Genomic DNA, 19,544 nt, shown 5'->3' on the forward strand with positions numbered 1-19,544 from the left:
AGTCTAGACCATTCCCTAGCCACTATCTTTGCGGCTACAACTACCCAGCTCCAGTCACGTGGTTCTGCAGGAAATTGACAATCATGTTTGCTGCTGAGTTAGGGCCACATGACCATGTAAAGCCACTCATAGGACCCCATGGCACTGCCAGGATGGTTGGTTTCCAGCTGGACATGTGATCTGAGGTGGGCCATTCAGAGCACTCCCTAGAATCCTGATGTCTCTGGAGCTTCTCTTCTTATGGGTTAGACTTCAGGATACAAAATCCTAGGGCAGGTAGCTCTGGAGTTCCTCACTAGGTGTAGAAGCCTTAGGGAAGAAAGCTGTCAGGCTAAGACAATCAAAGAAGAGAGAGAGGAGAAACAGCAAGGATGAAAAAGAGAAAACTGATGACTTCTGATTTCTTGGGTCCAGTCACTGAGATCTTTGGATCTGCTCTGGTTCCTATGTTCCAGATCCCGGAATCCAGCCAATAAGTTCTCCCTTTCCTTGAAGCCAGTTGGAGTTGGGCTCCTCTCAGTTGTGCCTCAGACTTGGCACAAGATCCTTCTTGATCATTATGTACCTCCCAGACACAAACAGAGGCACCCATTTGTTTTAGCACCATTAAGAGTGAAACCTTTTATTCTTTACTGAGAATAGGGTTTGCAGATCACCAGATGCAGTTCACCAGCATCCCTGGGCAAGAGTGCCCTAAGTTTTTGCCAGTGTGTGTTTGGAGCAGCTTGATTGATTCCTCAACCAGTCCAAGCATTTACGCTGCCTGAGCCAGGCCAATCCTGTTATTTCCTCGATCATAAACTGAGAAATACAGCCTCAGGAAGATGTCACCCAGGACCCAGGTCTCTCTGTGTTTAAAACTTCTGTGCCTCCTTTAAAGGTGCTAAAGCAGCCGCCTTGAGAATTCTAGGGAGTTAGAGACACATACCAGTCAGCCTGAGACCTTACCTGCGACTCCCCCGATATCCAGACTCAGCACACTTCTTTGTTTTATTTCCCTCTTTTGGTAAGTATCAGGTGATTTTCTCAGCAGCTTTGGATGTGATGGTTCATCCAAAACAAAAAGGCCAAAACATGTGATTGCCAGAAGGAAGGGTGTGGGTGAGAGGAGGACAGGGAGTAGGGGATTATCAGATGCAAAGTAATATACAGAGGAATGATAAACAACAAAGTCCTACTGAGAGCACATGGAAATATATTCAATATCTAGTGATAAACTGTAATGAAAAGAATAAGAAAAGAATATATATTTTTGTATGTGTATAACTGAGTCAGTTTGCCATGCAGCAGAACTTAAGGCAACATTGAAGATTAGTTATACTTCAATACAAATTTTTAGAAAAACAAGAGTGTCCCATAGCTCTCTTCACACTCTCTTGTTTCTTTCCTACTGACTTCTGCTTCTTGTTTTCCTTGCAGATGTTGCCCGTTCTTCTTCATCCCCACAACCTGTTCTTTATTAAAAACCTTCATTTTGTATTTGAGTGTAGGTGTTAACAATATTTTGGGTTTCAGGTGGATGATGAAGTGACTCAGTCATATACATGTATCCTTGTCCCAAAGATACCCTCCCATCCCGGCTGCCACCTAACATTGAGCAGATTTCCCTGTGCTATACAGTAGCTCATTGTTGGTTATGCATGTTAAATACATTAATAGCAGTTCTCACAACACGTTCTTTAAGTCTTCACTGAGGCCCTCTGGGAAAACTCCTTGGAGCCACACTAACCTGCTTTGGTCACTCCAGGAATGGCTGGGTGATTCACTCATGCTCCACCCCACCGGTCAGCCTGTAGCCCTCATCACCCCTAGAAAGTCCCCATTGCCCCTTTGCAGAGCACCGTTGGTGCCATTTGCATGAAATCTAGTGTAGATTTGCCTAGAGACAAGCAGGCCCCTTATTGTGCTATGAGTCTGTGGGGTTAGAATTACTGAAATTCCTTCTCTTCCTCAAAGCCTTCTTTGAGCCCATCAGCCTGCTCTGAGCTCCCACAGGGAGCTGACATGAAGCCTCCCCCCTGTGTCAGGGCTGTACAGTCACTGTGCGCCCTTTGGTCACCTTAGCATCCAACTTACCCACAGAGGGCTTAGGTATCCCAACTCACAAAGGGGGCACATGGGCGTAGCAACAGAAAGATGCAGCTGAGACTAGGGTATCCAAACAAGGAAAACTTCGAGAAGGGAAAGGAGACTGTTAATCCCTATAGTGGGACAGTACATTGGGACTGTCCCCAGCCATTCTCCTTGTCACATGGCCTATTTCAGGGATTGCTAGAGCTGACTTTCTGTGTTCATGCATCTGAGGGCTTTGATTGAACTGAAGTTCTCCGAGGCTGAGGTCCTTAGTGTTCCCCTCTTCTGGTGATTCATACCAGGCCAGCACGGGGTGGTGTCTCCACATCTATTTCAGGAAGATCAGTGCCCCAGACTGACCTTTACTCTCAAGTGGTTGGTTTTGTGGGAGGCACTGACCCAGGTACAGGGGCTCAGGAGCATCTGCCATGGTGTGACATGGCCTGCAGAGGGTGCCTTCGTCCCTGAACCAGCTAAAGGGTTTCTGCAAGTTCCTATATGAGAACCAACCCTCAAGGCTGTCCCCTCACCTTGAGGATGTAGGCTTGAGCTGGCAGAGTGTAGTTGATGCCATTGATGGTGAAGATAATAGAGGGCAGGATATTGATGGTAGAACAGGAAACGTAGTGCTGTTAGAGAGAGAGGGAGAGAGGTTGGCCCTGGAGATCCTTGTTGTGTGTGGAGACTGAGAGTGACCCTGTGGCATGACCCTTCACCTTGGGACCCAGGGGCATGGCGCCGATCAGCCTCTGAATGTTAGTGACCAGTCTTGTTGGGCCGTTGATCAATGATGTCCCTGTGTCCACGAGGCCTCGCAACCGCCAGAACAACCAATAAGCTTTCCTTTCATGGAGATGCTGAGAGATAGTGGAACAAAAAGCATCAAGGTAACTCTGAGTCTCCCCAGAGCTGCCCCCTTCCAGACTGTCTCCTGAACAGCCCTTCAGAGATGTCAAGGCAACATCTCTCTCCCTGACTCTTTTACTTTGCTCGACATGACACCTTCCTTGACATCCTTGAATGCAATATTTGAATATACCAGGCTTTTTGTACCTTGACACAGCTGGCCTTCCTTCCTAGAAGACCCCCTCTCCTTTGACTAGCAAATTTCTTCTCCTCTTCCAGATTCCAGCTTAACTGTCATGGTTTCAGTGAAGTCTTTTCCTCGGTGTACATCAGTCTCCTGTCTTGGTCATTCTCTGTAGACCCTTCCTCATGTCTAGCATGTACCAAAGTGACAATTCACTATGTCTGTGAGGCATTTCTTGTACATTTGCCTTCTCAGATGTGAGGGTAATTTTTTTCTCATCACATCCCTAAAGTGCCTGGCCCAGAGTGGATGCACAATGCTTGTCTGTTGAATGAGTGAATGAAGACTGTGAAAATAATGAATGAGGACCACCAGAACTGTATCTGGTGTTGAACAAAAATGGGTCAAATACACAGTGAAGATGGAGGTTCCCTGCAACAGCAGATTCTCATGGGGTGGAGGAGACCAGCTGCCCTGGGAGAGGGTATCTCCAGCACTGCTCACTCACCCAGCTCAGACACTGATGCCCTGGCCATGCGATACCTGAGTAGCCCAGGGACCTCCAAAGGACAGGTCCGCATTTTGTCTGAGGATACTACACAGAATCCCATCAATTATTTCCCCTTGTTCTCAAGCCATTCCTAGATCCCACCTTCCTGTTCTCCCAGTTACAGCAGCTTCTCCACTGTGTGCTTAGGATAAACAATAGGTAGCTAGGTTAAGTGGGGTGTCTTATTATGAGTTGCTTTCAGATCTCAAGACTGTGGCCAACCTCTCTCCACTGCTGGCTAGCTTCTCCCTAAGGAGACCAGTTTTCTCCCATTTGTTCAGGATGTTCCCTATGTTTAAATTGACATTTATATGAACTGAGAGCTTCCTCAGTCCTGTGTAAACATGGACAGTTGGTCATCTTATCACAGCTCTGTTCAGGCTGAGGAAATTCTCTGATTCTCTTTTCACTACACTGTAGGGTCCGCTAACCATGTTCCCCACCTCACACTCAGGGGTGAAACCCTCCCCAGCTGCACAGGCCTTTATGAACCCTGTTAAGGACCCTGAGAGAGCCCTGGTCAGGAGGCCTGGGGCAATTATGAATCCATGGGTGGTTTTTGTATCTGCGTGTTTCTGTGTTTGTGTGTGTATTTGTATGTGGCTCTGTGTGTTTGCTTGTGTGTCCATCTGCCTATGCAATGTATGTCTCTGTGTGTTTGTATGTATCTGCTTGTGTGTTTATATGTGCCTGCCGTTGTGTTTGTGTGTCTGTGTGTCTGTATGTGTCACCGTGGATGGTGTATATGTCTGGTGTATGTCTGTGAGTGCATTTGTGTGTGTCTGCTTTGTGTCCGTGTACTGGTGTGGGAGCATCACTTGGGTGACCCTCAGAGGGAGAAGCTTACTGGTCCAAGTTTATACGCCAGTCACCCACTCGGGACAATGGTATCCAGTTGAGCTGTCCCTTGTAGTAGGCTTTGTCCACCCCACCCAACATCAGCACACTGCCGTTCACCGTGCCTCTGTAGAAAGAAGGAAGAGGGTGATTCTTGGACGACAGTAACAATTGCACTGTCAGGACTGTGCTTGTCCACCCATCAAGGCCCTGATAATGTCCCTACTTACAGATGCAGACATTGAGGCTATGAGCGATTGTAAACTGGACCAAGGTCAGTTACTGACTAATAAGTGGCACAGAGGAGGGTAGAATCTGGGCCACCTTCCTGGGCTCCACCTACCCAAACTTCTGAAGAGTTCTGGACCTTCTGTGACCTGAGTGCTCAGAGATACCCTCAGAAGACAGTGTGTTGAAGGTTTTGGCTTCCCTTGTCTCAGGCCAGAAAAATCAAGGCCTGAAAGTGCTAAAGGTGTGAGTTCAAGGCTCACCCAGGGTTGGCACCACTAGCCTGTGACCTGTGCTGTCCATAGGGCCCCACACTCAGTAGGGGACTCAACCTCTGCTTTCCTGGCTTCAAATCCCAATACTTGTTGAAAAAGGATTCCCACACTTTCATTTTGGGTCCCACACTTCTGTTTTGCACTGGCTCCTGCAAATTGTGTAGCTGATCTGGGCTCCCAGTGAAATGTTAATGAGGAAGGAAAGATTTCCACCATCCCTCTCTTTCCATCCATTTCAAAATCATCAGTGTATCTTGTTGCCTTTTCTTCCAACTCACATCCTGATACCTTGCATTAGGCTTCATCTCCACTCACCCCCTACTCCAAACCGCTGCTCTTGAACCCAGGAGCATGATTGTGTTCAATAAAGCTTTATTTATAAGGGCCAGTAATGATGCAAGGTGGGGCCCTGGGAACATAGTTTTCCTGGGTTAGATTATCTCTCAGGATACTTCTGTATCAAGTGTTCGATAATTTTCTTGCCACTGAAACATCTTAAGCTAATTTGGAGAAAGGGCTTGTCCAGCTCAGACTTACTTGCTCAAGTAGAAGGCAAAGATCGGCTCAGAAATGGCACCTTGTTTCTTCAGGTTGTCAAAGATGGGGATGGCTCCTAAGATGGAGTTGTTGGGGTAGTTCAAGCCCAAGATGCCATCAAAGGGTAACCCATTAAATCCATACTCCTCCAGGCTTAGACCAAATGGCTGGTCAGTACTTACAAGGTTCCCAATCTGAGGGAGAGAAGAGTGTTCCCACTTACAGATTTGTGAAGTAGGGCTAGGACTGGGCTAGGGTGCCTTGCCATTAAATCCTTAGAGAAGAACTGAGGCTGGGCTGTGTTTTTGGTAGACCTCAGACGGTTAGACCAAGCTAAGGAAAATTTGGATTCCGTTTGTGAGGGGTTGTGGATTTTACAGTATTGTAAAGTAAAATAAAGTAAAAATAAAAATTAAAAAAATAAAAATAACAACAACAAAACAAACAAACAACAACAACAAAAATCTGCCCCTCTGAAAAAACATCTGCCTGAGTCAAATTGGCTTCAATTCTTCTGTACAGTTGGGGCAAAAAAAAAAAAAAAAAAGTCAGGACAAAAAAAAAAAAAAAGTCAGGACAGGACCTAATGGTGCCCGTTCGGGACAATATAAGTAGGGAGCAGAACAGTCTTCTCTTTGTCATCACTATGACCTCATGACAGAAATGGACTGAATTCACTATAATATACTGTGGATTCTGCATCTGCCCAGGAAGACAGAAGCCAAAAATACAATGTTGCTTGCAGGGTTCTATGAAGATACTGCCTGGGAAATACACTTTTGGGGACATGTGTGTGTTTGTGTGAGTGTTTGTGAGAAAGAGAATAAAAGAGAGAGGAGAACTACTCAGGTACTTTGAGAGAGGGAGGTCATAAGTTTCATTAGACTCTCAAAGGTCCCCAAGAGTGAGAACTCATTTATCAGGCCTCTCTGACATCTCTGTACCACTTCTTTCCATCTTGGATATCGGAAAGACTTGACTGCCACCAGGGTCCCCAGATCAGTTTGATTCTGCCCCCAAATACCCCACGGCAACTTAAGTCCTGAAAAGCCAGCCCAGCTCCACTGCTTACCACATGTGTGACCTCTGCAAGGCCCTTGCTGTCTGCACCTCAATTACCTCATCTGTATTATGAGCTAATCAAAGTACCTGCTGTGTAGGGTTGTTGCAGGATTAAACCAGTTACTACCCGAAAGTGCTTGGAACATTCTGAGAATTTAAAAGTGGGTGCTTTCCCTCCTCCTCTTCTAGCTCCCAGCAAAATGAACCTTGAACTGCTTATGGGCAGAGGAGCTGCAAGTCCACATCCCAAGGTACTCTCTGGGTTAACTAATCTGGGAGTTTGTACGGCACCATGGGTGCTGTCGTCCCAGGCACAGAACCCTGTGGGTAATCACTAGGGAGTTAGTGTAGGATGGGCCCTGCCAGCTGGTCCTGCATCTTTTTGTAGCTGTGGTCACTTCGTTCCCAGTCCTGACTCAGCTTCTGTTTACACATTACCTGAATGGTGTCATAAGCAAGATGTCCCTTTATTCTCCCAGATCCATAGGCGATTTCAAAGGGCTTGGTCGTATGCCGGTAGGTGGAAGACTCCCAATACTTGAAGGTAATGTGTGAATCTGCAGACACAAGAGATGAGTGTCAGAGAGTGACACTGTCAGATGAGTCAGACACACTGTCAGATGAGTGTCAGGTGCCAATGATGAAAAAGGGGGTGTCAGACAAGTAAAAGATGGGTGGGTTGGGAGGTGTCTGTACTCACAACAGGCGGGACTGGTGCAAAGTTGGAGGGCACCCACAAGTCAGATGAGCCCGTGTCAAACACAACCGGAATTGCTGAGGGGTGTTCCAATGGCGATGTTACCACGTAGGCTGTCTATGGGGACCAGGAAGGGTGGGTTAGTGTAGATCTGGCTCCCCTCGATTTCCACACTGCTGCCTCCCTCTGGGTGTCACATGTCTCCTGAGATCACTCTCCAACCACCATGAAGTTCACAATCTTTCTCAGAGAGGTGCCTGCATTTGATATTATTTCCTGCACTACACAGCATGAAGGATATTAAATCTATGACCAGGCATTGAAGAAGTACCTCCTGCATTCGAAGCCCAGAGTCATGACCATTGGACCCCAAGGGAAGTCCTGGTGCCTCCATTTGAGAAGCTTTCTAGTCTCTCCAAACCCAACCTGAGCACCTCCATCTACAGGAGGTCCTCTTTGATCAACACCACTCTCTCCCTCTAAACTCAAACCACATTCAATCAACACCACACAGGTGACCCTTTCATTTGACATATATTTACTCTTTGCCTCGCTCCCAGGCTGGCCTGGGCATTCTTGAAAGCAGAATGAGCCCCTTTTTCCTAATCTAATAAAAATAATCACAGTTAGATTCTTATGTTATTACACAGAATAGGGGTTTGGTAAATTTTTACACCTGTGGTTCTTGCACCTGTGGAAGTTGAATTCCTCTGCCTGGGGATTCAATTACTTTGCAGTTGGCTTTACCTTTTGATCAGAGATGGTCACCCTTTATCTGTAACTGAGTGCCTCACTTAGTTCAGAAAACAATCTCCCTCAACTAATGACACATTTCTGACACAGAAATGGAGGTTTACCTGCCACAAAAATGGATGTTTACCTGCCACCTGGTCATTTCAGGGCCTAGTCACCACAGGCCAAGAGGATGAGAATGCCTTCTCCTCTGGGAATGGGGTCCCTGTTCCCAGTGTCCTGCCTTCTGCCCCTGTCCCAGCCCCAACATCTGATCTGCCACCTGCAGATGAGCCCTAGTGCTAAACCACACCACCAGGGGGCGCGGGGGAGCACCTCCTCCCAATAGACTCACATCCAGGAAGTTCCTCATGGGTACAAAAGCCATTTTTGAGTTACGAGTAGAATTCTGGGCCAGTCTATAAGCGTATTTCTTCAGGAAATTGTTCAGCAAGCTTTTTCATTGAGGGTTTCTTGCATGACGTTCACTTTCATTAGAGGTATTCTTTCACGATCATTGGGGAAAGAAAACAAAGAAGCAACAATTAGCTGTATCTGTTAAGGTATAAATGTCATTGTAATGGCACTGTGTATTTCCCAATCACTTTTATAAGTGTCACATTATTATCAGAACTTTATGCATATACCATGGGAAATACATAGATTTGAAAATAGGTTCTGTTCTGTAATCTTGGGTAAGCCATTTGACCATGTGGGGTCTCAGTCTCTCCCTTGGTAAAAGGTGGAATGTAATAATTCCCACCCTCCAAATAGAATATTTGGGGATAAGTGAAGTGATGGATATAAGGTACCTGATAAATAAGAAGTCTCAACAGTGACAGCCATTAGCATTGCTGTTGCCATCCCACTGTATCTTTCTCATAGAAGCTCAGGAAGGAGGTAGAAGTGGGATTCCTGTCCTCTTTTACAATGGAAGAATTTGAAATGCAAGAGGTTTGTGAGTTGGCTGTGGTCACACTGCTTGTCAGATATAAAACAGTGTATAAGTAGCTATTCCACTCGTTCTCTAAGTTGAAATAGAAGAGAGAGTTGAAAGAAGAATCTAGGAGATAAGGAACAAGTTAGGGAAATTCAGAGGCTTGAGAAGGAAGGATGAGTCAAATGAAATTTAAAAGAAAGGAAAACAACACAGAGAAATACACTCACAGAGACTTCCAAAGAGATGGAGAGATAAATGACAGTGATACAGAGATGCAGACATAGACATATACATACTGAAGTAGAGAGAACAAAGAGGACATGTTGAATAAAATGTAGAAAAGTGCTATTCCACAGGACCACAACTACATCTGCATAGACTGTGCACTGAACAATTGCAAGGAGTTCCATTTTCAATAGATCGTGAGATGACTGGACTCCAAGAGTTGTGCAACCATGCAAATCTACGCCAAGACCCTTGCTACCTTCCTATAGCAAGGTACTTATCAATAAGTAAGAAGTGAACTTTAAGACTGTCAGGGAAATATTCAATTCTCTTCTAAACCTGATGGGTGGAAGAATAATCAGATGAAAGGAAAAATCCGAGAAAGGAAGATGCTGCTGCTTACAGTCCCCATACTTACTCGACTATGCACTCTGAGAGGGCCACCAGCCCGAGGAGCACAAGCCACTTCATGTTTCTTTCCTGGCTCCAGGTACTCAAAGAAGTTTGGGTTCCTAGCATGTAGTGGTGACCAGGAGCTCCCAGTTATATATGCTCTGACCTGCACTAAGTTTCCCTTTAGGCCACTAAAAGGCCTGAAAAAAACCAGAAATCTCAAGATAAAATCTTTACCTCTATCAGTGTCCTTGGCGAGTGGACTTTGAAGCTTCTCAGAATACAGAGAATTCAACTGTAATCTCTTCTTTGAAGCTTGGCTGAAAATCAAACTGATCTGCATGGATATCTAAGAAGACGGAGAATCTTGCCTACTTGGAGAAAAAACTGCTAAAAACATCATGAAAATGGATACTAGTGGCCATGCTCATCATTCGTGGTTTCATGTCATCTTCCTAGCCACTTCATGAGATATGCATTTCTGTCTTCATTGGAGAAGAGATTGCTAGGAGGATAAGTTGTCGAATGGCAAAGTGAAGACTTCAGGGACAGCCCAGGGACATACAACTGGCTTTAGGTAGTGGGTCTAATGGCAGACATCAGAGGCACCTATGATGCCAGGCTGCATCAAAGATTTAGGGCAGAGCAGTACTTCAATTGCATGCTTTCAGTATTGGAAGAAATGTCATATGCATCCACAAGATATTTTATATCATCCAACAAATGTACAAGGAAGAACTGTGTGCTGGGTTCTGGGTTAAAGGCTTCAAAGTCAAAGTTGATCAAGACAAAAGTAGTCTTTATCTTAAGACAGCTAGCAGTCTAGTTCTTACAAACTCATGGCCCCAGGAGGCAAGAGAAATGATACTAGGACTAGGTTGTCATGTTGGACCTGGGCAGCACAGGCCTTACCACTGGGAGCAGCCTTTCCTCCACTTCAACCATGTGGAAAGCAGGTTGTATATTTATGTACAATATACTGATTTTAATATTAGCAACTAATTTTTCCCCTGAAAAACAGTGGGCATGAAATCTCCACAGCGATGTGCTAGAATCAGCCTTCAGTCTCTGCAGGTTTTTATTTCTGGCCTAGAGTTGGGAGTGCCCTGGGAAAGAAGGTATGAAATTCAAGTTGGATGATTTCCAAAGGGACTGAATGCATACTAAACATGTTTGTTTCCTCTCTATTTATAAATAAAGATCATTAGGGACATACAAACCAGCAAATTTAACTGCTGAAGATAAATGGAGATATTTTGGGTGTAATTTTTCCATAGGGTCTATGCCATGAAAGATTTTGTCTGCCACATGAAACATACAAAAATAATTTTGAAATGTCTTACCAATCAAAGAACACAAAACAACTGCGGCAGCCAAAGTAAAGACAATCGGGTTTAATGACTCATCCAGGACTTTCAGGGCCTATTCCGGCATGAGATCTATTCATGCCTGTCCCTTGAATACAACAGGAGCCTCTCCTGGTTGCCAAATGTGTATAGATGGGGCACTGTGTTTTAATCCTCATTTTTGCATATTGTTTAAATTCAGTTTTGGTGGTTAAATTCCAACAAGGGTAATATCACATCACTGACAAATGACAAACGTATATGCCCCTTGAACGATGGTGTTGGAGAAGTCTCTTAAGAGTCCCTTGGACTGCTAGGGGATCAAACCAGTCCATCCTAAGGGAAATCAGTCCTGAATATTCACCGGAAGGACTGATGCTGAAGCTGAAGCTCCAACTGTTTGCCCACCTGATGGGAAGAATGGACTCATTGGAAAAGACCTGATGTTGGAAAAGATTGAAGGCAGGAGGAGAATAGGAAGACAGATGATAAGATGGTTGGATAACATCACCATCTTGGTGGACATGAGCTTGAGCAAGTGCTGGGAGTTGGTGATGGATAGGGAAGCCTGGCATGATGCAGTCGATGGGGTTGCAAAGAGTCGGACAGGACTGAGTGAAATAGAGGAGAAAGAATAATAAATCTGATTGTATCAAGTTGGTGACTAGCTGCATGTAACAACACATTAATTAAGTGTTTTTAAAATTCAAATTATGACTACATTCAAAGTGGAATATCTTCTAATGACAAACAAAAATACTGCCCATCCAAAAGAAAACCAAAGAAAATGAAAAGAAAATAAATCTGAAACTATGTTCAACAACCTGCTGTTCCGATTTTGTTTCTGTTATTGTAACAGAATCATATGTCTCTTAACAGGTAAAAGCAAGTCAATAATTAAAACTAATATTGTTCTGAAGAATCACTTTCACTGGTTAGAAAAAGAGGTTCACACATAACATAAAGAAGTTTAATTAAAACCCTACTGTCTTAAATCTTGAACTGAAAGCATAATTTTGTACCAACTAATTATATTCCTTTTTATTTTATTTTTTAGGGTAAATGTACTTATTCTGACCAATGTAGAGCTTAGAAGCAATGACAACTTGATAACAGTGGCTATTCTGAGGTCTAACATGTAGCTTCTAAATGTATTTCCCAACAGACAATCCATAGATTCTTAAAGAGATGGCTGATTTCAGGACTGGGTCAAGAAATGCACAAAATAATCTTGAATCTTGAAGAACCAGAAACCTGAGGGACTTCAAAGACCAGTGGGGACTGGACAGAAATTTTAGGAATCAAATGAAAAAGCCAAATATCTACCAGTTTGTTGGGCAGGATGATGTTTCTGCTTCTCAACACACTGTTTATGTTCCTCATAGCTTTTCTGCCAAGAAGCAAAACACTTCTGATTTCATGGCTGCAGGCAGCATCCAGAAATCTGTCATTGCTTCCACATTTTCTCCTTCTATTTGCCATGAAGGATGGGCCTGGATCCCATGATGTAGTTTTTTTTTTTTTAAATTTTTTAAATTTTAAAATCTTTAATTCTTACATGCGTTCCCAAACATGACCCCCTCCACCTCCCTCCCCACAACATCTCTCTGGTCATCCCCATGCACCAGCCCCAAGCATGCTGCACCTACGTCAGACATGGACTGGCGATTCAATTCTTACATGATAGTATACATGTTAGAATGTCATTCTCCCAAATCATCCCACCCTCTCCCTCTCCCTCTGAGTCCAAAAGTCCGTTATACACATCTGTGTCTCTTTCCCTGTCTTACATACAGGGTCATCATTGCCATCTTCCTAAATTCCATATATATGTGTTAGTATACTGTATTGGTGTTTTTCTTTCTGGCTTACTTCACTCTGTATAATCAGCTCCAGTTTCATCCATCTCATCAGAACTGATTCAAATGAATTATTTTTAATGGCTGAGTAATACTCCATTGTGTATATGTACCACAGCTTTCTTATCCATTCATTTGCTGATGGACATCTAGGTTGTTTCCATGTTCTGGCTATTATAAACAGTGCTGCGATGAACATTGGGGTACATGTGTCTCTTTCAATTCTGGTTTCCTCAGTGTGTATGCCCAGCAGTGGGATTGCTGGGTCATAAGGTAGTTCTATTTGCAATTTTTTAAGGAATCTCCACACTGTTCTCCATAGTGGCTGTACTAGTTTGCATTCCCACTAACAGTGTAGGAGGGTTCCCTTTCTCCACACCCTTTCCAGCATTTATTGCTTGCAGATTTTGGATCGCAGCCATTCTGACTGGTGTGAAGTGGTACCTCATTGTGGTTTTGATTTGCATTTCTCTAATAATGAGTGATGTTGAGCATCTTTTCATGGGTTTGTTAGCCATCCATATGTCTTCTTTGAGAAATGTCTGTTTAGTTCTTTGGCCCATTTTTGATTGGGTCGTTTATTTTCTGGAATTGAGCTGCATAAGTTGCTTGTATATTTTGAGATTAGTTGTTTGTCAGTTGCTTCATTTGCTATTATTTTCTCCCATTCAGAAAGCTGTCTTTTCACCTTGCTTATATTTTCCTTTGTTGTGCAGAAGCTTTAATTTTAATTAGATCCCATTTGTTTATTTTTGCTTTTATTTCCAGAATTCTGGGAGGTGGATCATAGAGATCCTGCTGTGATTTATGTCTGAGAGTGTTTTGCCTATGTTCTCCTCTAGGAGTTTTATAGTTTCTGATCTTACATTTAGATCTTTTTTTTTTTTTTTTATTTTTAAATTTTAAAATCTTTAATTCTTACATGCATTCCCAAACATGAACCCCCTCCCACCTCCCTCCCCATAACATCTTTCGTCATCCCCATGCACCAGCCCCAAGCATGCTGCATCCTGCGTCAGACATAGACTGGCGATTCAATTCACATGATAGTATACATGTTAGAATGTCATTCTCCCAAATCATCCCACCCTCTCCCTCTCCCTCTGAGTCCAAAAGTCCGTTATACACATCTGTGTCTCTTTCCCTGTCTTGCATACAGGGTCGTCATTGCCATCTTCCTAAATTCCATATATATGTTAGTATACTGTATTGGTGTTTTTCTTTCTGGCTTACTTCACTCTGTATGATCGGCTCCAGTTTCATCCATCTCAACAGAACTGATTCAAATGAATTCTTTTAACGGCTGAGTAATACTCCATTGTGTATATGTCCCACAGCTTTTTATCCATTCATCTGCTGATGGACATCTAGGTTGTTTCCATGTCCTGGCTATTATAAACAGTGCGATGAACATTGGGGTACATGTGTCTCTTTCAATTCTGGTTTCCTTGTGTATGCCCAGAAGTGGGATTGCTGGGTCATAAGGTAGTTCTATTTGCAATTTTTAAGGAATCTCACACTGTTCTCCATAGTGGCTGTACTAGTTTGCATTCCCACCAACAGTGTAGGAGGGTTCCCTTTTCTCCACACCCTCTCCAACATTTATTGCTTGCAGATTTTGGATCGCAGCCATTCTGACTGGTGTGAAGTGGTACCTCATTGTGGTTTTGATTTGCATTTCTCTAATAATGAGTGATGTTGAGCATCTTTTCATGTGTTTGTTAGCCATCCGTATGTCTTCTTTGGAGAAATGTCGATTTAGTTCTTTGGCCCATTTTTGATTGGGTCGTTTATTTTTCTGGAGTTGAGCTGCAGAAGTTGCTTGTATATTTTTGAGATTAGTTGTTTGTCAGTTGCTTCATTTGCTATTATTTTCTCCCATTCAGAAGGCTGTCTTTTCACCTTGCTTATATTTTCCTTTGTTGTGCAGAAGCTTTTAATTTAATCCATTTTGAGTTTATTTTTGTGTGCGGTGTTAGAAAGTGATCTAGTTTCATTCTTTTACAAGTGGTTGACCAGTTTCCCAGCACCACTTGTTAAAGAGATTGTCTTTACTCCATTGTATATTCTTGCCTCCTTTGTCAAAGATAAGGTGTCCATATGTGTGTGGATTTATCTCTGGGCTTTCTATTTTGTTCCATTGATCTATATGTCTGTCTTTGTGCCAGTACCATACTGTCTTGATGACTGTGGCTTTATAGTAGAGCCTGAAGTCAGGCAAGTTGATTCCTCCAGTTCCATTCTTCTTTCTCAAGATTGCTTTGGCTATTTGAGGTTTTTTGTATTTCCATACAAATCTTGAAATTATTTGTTCTAGTTCTGTGAAAATGTGGCTGGTAGCTTGATAGGGATTGCATTGAATTTGTAAATTGCTTTGGGTAGTATACTCATTTTCACTATATTGATTCTTCCGATCCATGAACATGGTGTATGTCTCCATCTATTAGTGTCCTCTTTGATTTCTTTCATCAGTGTTTTATAGTTTTCTATATATAGGTCTTTAGTTTCTTTAGGTAGATATATTCCTAAGTATTTTATTCTTTTCGTTGCAATGGTGAATGGAATTGTTTCCTTAATTTCTTTTTCTACTTTCTCATTATTCGTGTATAGGAATGCAAGGGATTTCTGTGTGTTGATTTTATATCCTGCAACTTTACTATATTCATTGATGAGCTCTAGTAATTTTCTGGTGGAGTCTTTAGGGTTTTCCATGTAGAGGATCATGTCATCTGCAAACAGTGAGAGTTTTACTTCTTCTTTTCCAATTTGGATTCCTTTTATTTCTTTTTCTGCTCTGATTGCTGCGGCCAAAACTTCCAGGACTATGTTGAATAGTAGCGGTGAAAGTGGACACCCTTGTCTTGTTCCTGACTTTAGGGAAATGCTTTCAATTTTTCACCATTGAGGATAATGTTTGCTGTGGGTTTGTCATAGATAGCTTTTATTATGTTGAGGTATGTTCCTTCTATTCCTGCTTTCTGGAGAGTTTTTATCATAAATGGATGTTGAATTTTGTCAAAGGCCTTCTCTGCATCTATTGAGATAATCATATGGTTTTTATTTTTCAATTTGTTAATGTGGTGAATTACATTGATTGATTTGCGGATATTGAAGAATCCTTGCATCCCTGGGATAAAGCCCACTTGGTCATGGTGTATGATCTTTTAATGTGTTGTTGGATTCTGATTGCTAGAATTTTGTTGAGGATTTTGCATCTATGTTCATCAGTGATATTGGCCTGTAGTTTTCTTTTTTGTGACATCTTTGTCAGGTTTTGGTATTAGGGTGATGGTGGCCTCATAGAATGAGTTTGGAAGTTTACCTTCCTCTGCAATTTTCTGGAAGAGTTTGAGGAGGATAGGTGTTAGCTCTTCTCGAAATTTTTGGTAGAATTCAGCTGTGAAGCCGTCTGGACCTGGGCTTTTGTTTGCTGGAAGATTTCTGATTACAGTTTCAATTTCCATGCTTGTGATGGGTCTGTTAAGATTTTCTATTTCTTCCTGGTTCAGTTTTGGAAAATTGTACTTTCTAAGAATTTGTCCATTCTTCCACGTTGTCCATTTTATTGGCATACAACTGCTGATAGTAGTCTCTTATGATCCTTTGTATTTCTGTGTTGTCTGTTGTGATCTCTCCATTTTCATTTCTAATTTTATTGATTTGATTTTTCTCTCTTTGCTTCTTGATGAGTCTGGCTAATGGTTTTTCAATTTTATTTATCCTTTCAAAGAAGCAGCTTTTGGCTTTGTTGATTTTTGCTATGGTCTCTTTTGTTTCTTTTGCATTTATTTCTGCCCTAATTTTTAAGATTTCTTTCCTTCTACTAACTCTGGGGTTCTCCAACTCTTCCTTTTCTATTGCTTTAGTTGTAGAGTTAGGTTATTTATTTGACTTTTTCTTGTTTCTTGAGGTATGCCTGTATTGCTATGAACTTTCCTCTAAGCACTGCTTTTATAGTGTCCCACAGGTTTTGGGTTGTTGTGTTTTCATTTTCATTCGTTTCTATGCATATTTTGATTTCTTTTTGATTTCTTCTGTGATTTGTTGGTTATTCAGAAGTGTGTTGTTCATCCTCCATATGTTGGAATTTTTAAATAGTTTTTCTCCTGTAATTGAGATCTAATCTTAATGCATTATGGTCAGAAAAGATGCTTGGAATGATTTCAATTTTTGAATTTATCAAGTTTAGATTTATGGCCCAGGATGTGATCTATCCTGGAGAAGGTTCCATGAGCACTTGAAAAAAGGTGAAATTCATTGTTTTGGGGTGAAATGTCCTATAGACATCAATTAGGTCTAACTGATCTAATGTATCATTTAAAGTTTGCGTTTCTTTGTTGATTTTCTGTTTAGTTGATCTGTCCATAGGTGTGAGTGGGGTATAAAGTCTCCCACTATTATTGTGTTATTGTTGATTTCCCTTTCATACTTGTTAGCATTTGTCTTACATATTGTGGTGCTCCTATATTGGGTGCATACATATTTATAATTGTTATGTCTTCTTCTTGGATTGTTCCTTTGATCATTATGTAGTGACCTTCTTTGTCTCTTTTCACAGCCTTTGTTTTAAAGTCTATTTTATCAGATATGAGTATTGCCACTCCTGCTTTTGGTCTCTATTTGCGTGGTATATCTTTTCCAGCCCTTCACTTTCAGTCTGTATGTGTCCCTTGTTTTGAGGTGGGTCTCTTGTAAGCAGCATATAGAGGGGTCTTGTTTTGTATCCATTCGCCAGTCTTTGTCTTTTGGTTGGGCGTTCAACCCATTTACGTTTAAGGTAATTATTGATAAGTATGATCCCGTTACCATTTACTTTATTGTTTTGGGTTCGGTTTATATACACCTTTCGTGTTTCCTGTCTAGAGGATATCCTTTAGAATTTGTTGGAGAGCTGGTTTGGTGGTGCTGAATTCTCTCAGCTTTGCTTGTCTGTAAAGCTTTGATTTCTCCTTCGTATTTGAATGAGATCCTTGCTGGGTACAGTAATCTGGGCTGTAGGTTATTGTCTTTCATCACTTTAAGTATGTCTTGCCATTCCCTCCTGGCCTGAAGAGTTTCTATTGAAAGATCAGCTGTTATCCTTATGGGAATCCCCTTGTGTGTTATTTGTTGTTTTCCCTTGCTGCTTTTAATATTTGTTCTTTGTGTTTGATCTTTGTTAATTTGATTAATATGTGTCTTGGGGTGTTTCGCCTTGGATTTATCCTATTTGGAACTCTGTGTTTCTTGGACTTAGGTGATTATTTCCTTCCCCATTTTAGGGAAGTTTTCAACTATTATCTCTCAAGGATTTTCTCATGATCTTTCTTTCTGTCTTCTTCTTCTGGGACTCCTATAATTCAATGTTGGAGCGTTTCATATTGTCCTGGAGGTCTCTGAGATTGTCCTCATTTCTTTTAATTCGTTTTCTTGTTTCCTCTCTGATTCATTTATTTCTACCATTCTATCTTCTATTTCACTAATCCTATCTTCTGCCTCCATATTCTACTATTTGTTGCCCAGAGTGTTTCTGATCTCATTTATTGCGTTATTCATTATATTTTGACTCTTTTATTTCTTCTAGGTCCTTGTTAAACCTTTTCTTGCATCTTCTCAATCCTTGTCTCTAGGCTATTTATCTGTGTTTCCATTTTGATTTCAAGATTTTGGATCATTTTCACTATCAATATTCGAATTCCTTCTCCAGTAGATTCTACTTCTTCCTCTTTTGTTTGGTTTGGTGGCAACTCTCCTGTTCCTTTACCTGAGTATTCTCTGTCTCTTCATCTTGGTTATATTGCTGCGTTTGGGGTGGCCTTTTATATTCTGGTAATTTGTGAGTTCTCTTTATTATGGAGCTCCTCACTTTGGGTGGGTTCTATCAGTGGCTTGTCAAGGTTTCCTGGTTAGGGAGGCTTGTGTTGGAGTTTTGGTGGGTGGAGCTGGGTTTCTTCTCTGGAGCAGTGGAGTGACCTGTAATGGTTATGAGACATCAAAGGTTTTGGGATAATTTTGAGCTGCCTGTATATTGAGGCTCAGGGAGTGTTCCTGTGTTGCTGGAGAATTTGAGTGGTATGTCTTGTTTTGGAACTTGTTGGCCCTTGGGTGGAGCTTTGTTTCGGTGTAGGTATGAAGGCATTAGATGGGCTCCTATTTCTTAATGTTCCTGAATTCAAGAGTTCTCTAATGTTTTCAGGCTTTGGATTTAAGCTTCCTGCTTCTGGTTTTCAGTTTATTTTACAGTAGCCTCTAGGCTCTATCTATACAGCACCGATGATAAACATCTAGGTTAAAGATGAAAGTTTCTCCACATTGAGGGACACTCAGAGAGGTTCACTGAGTTACAAGGAGAAGAGAAGATGGAGGGGGTAGTTAGAGGTAACTGAAATGAGATGCAGTGAGATCAAGAGAGGAGAGGCAAGCTAGCCAGTAGTCACTTCCTTATGTGCGCTCTATAGTCTGAACCGCTCAGAGGTATTTACAGAGTTATACAGGGCAGAGGAGAGGGAGGAAGTAGACAGAGGTGACCAGGAGGATAAGAGAGTGAGGAATGAGTAGGAGAGAGACAAATCCTGCCAGTAACCAGTTCCTTAGGTGTTCTCTACCGTCTGAAACACACAGAGATTCACAGAGTTGATAGAGAGAGAGATGGGGGAGAAGAGACAGAGGCCACCTGGTGGAAAAAGGAGAGTCCAGAGGAGGAGAGAGTGGTCAAGCCAGTAATCTAGCTCTCAGGTAAACTTGGTAGTGAAGTTTGGGTTTTAAATGTACAAAATTGACA

The 19,544-nt window shown here is 42.1% G+C and overlaps 1 pseudogene; it reads right to left on the reverse strand.

The window, feature by feature from the left end:
• Positions 1-591: 591 nt before the first annotated feature.
• On the reverse strand, positions 592-9,716 carry LOC132657125 (pregnancy-associated glycoprotein 1-like; annotated as a pseudogene).
• Positions 9,717-19,544: the final 9,828 nt, after the last annotated feature.

This window comes from Ovis aries, chromosome 21, assembly GCF_016772045.2.
Source record: "Ovis aries strain OAR_USU_Benz2616 breed Rambouillet chromosome 21, ARS-UI_Ramb_v3.0, whole genome shotgun sequence".
NCBI classification, from domain to species: domain Eukaryota; kingdom Metazoa; phylum Chordata; class Mammalia; order Artiodactyla; family Bovidae; genus Ovis; species Ovis aries.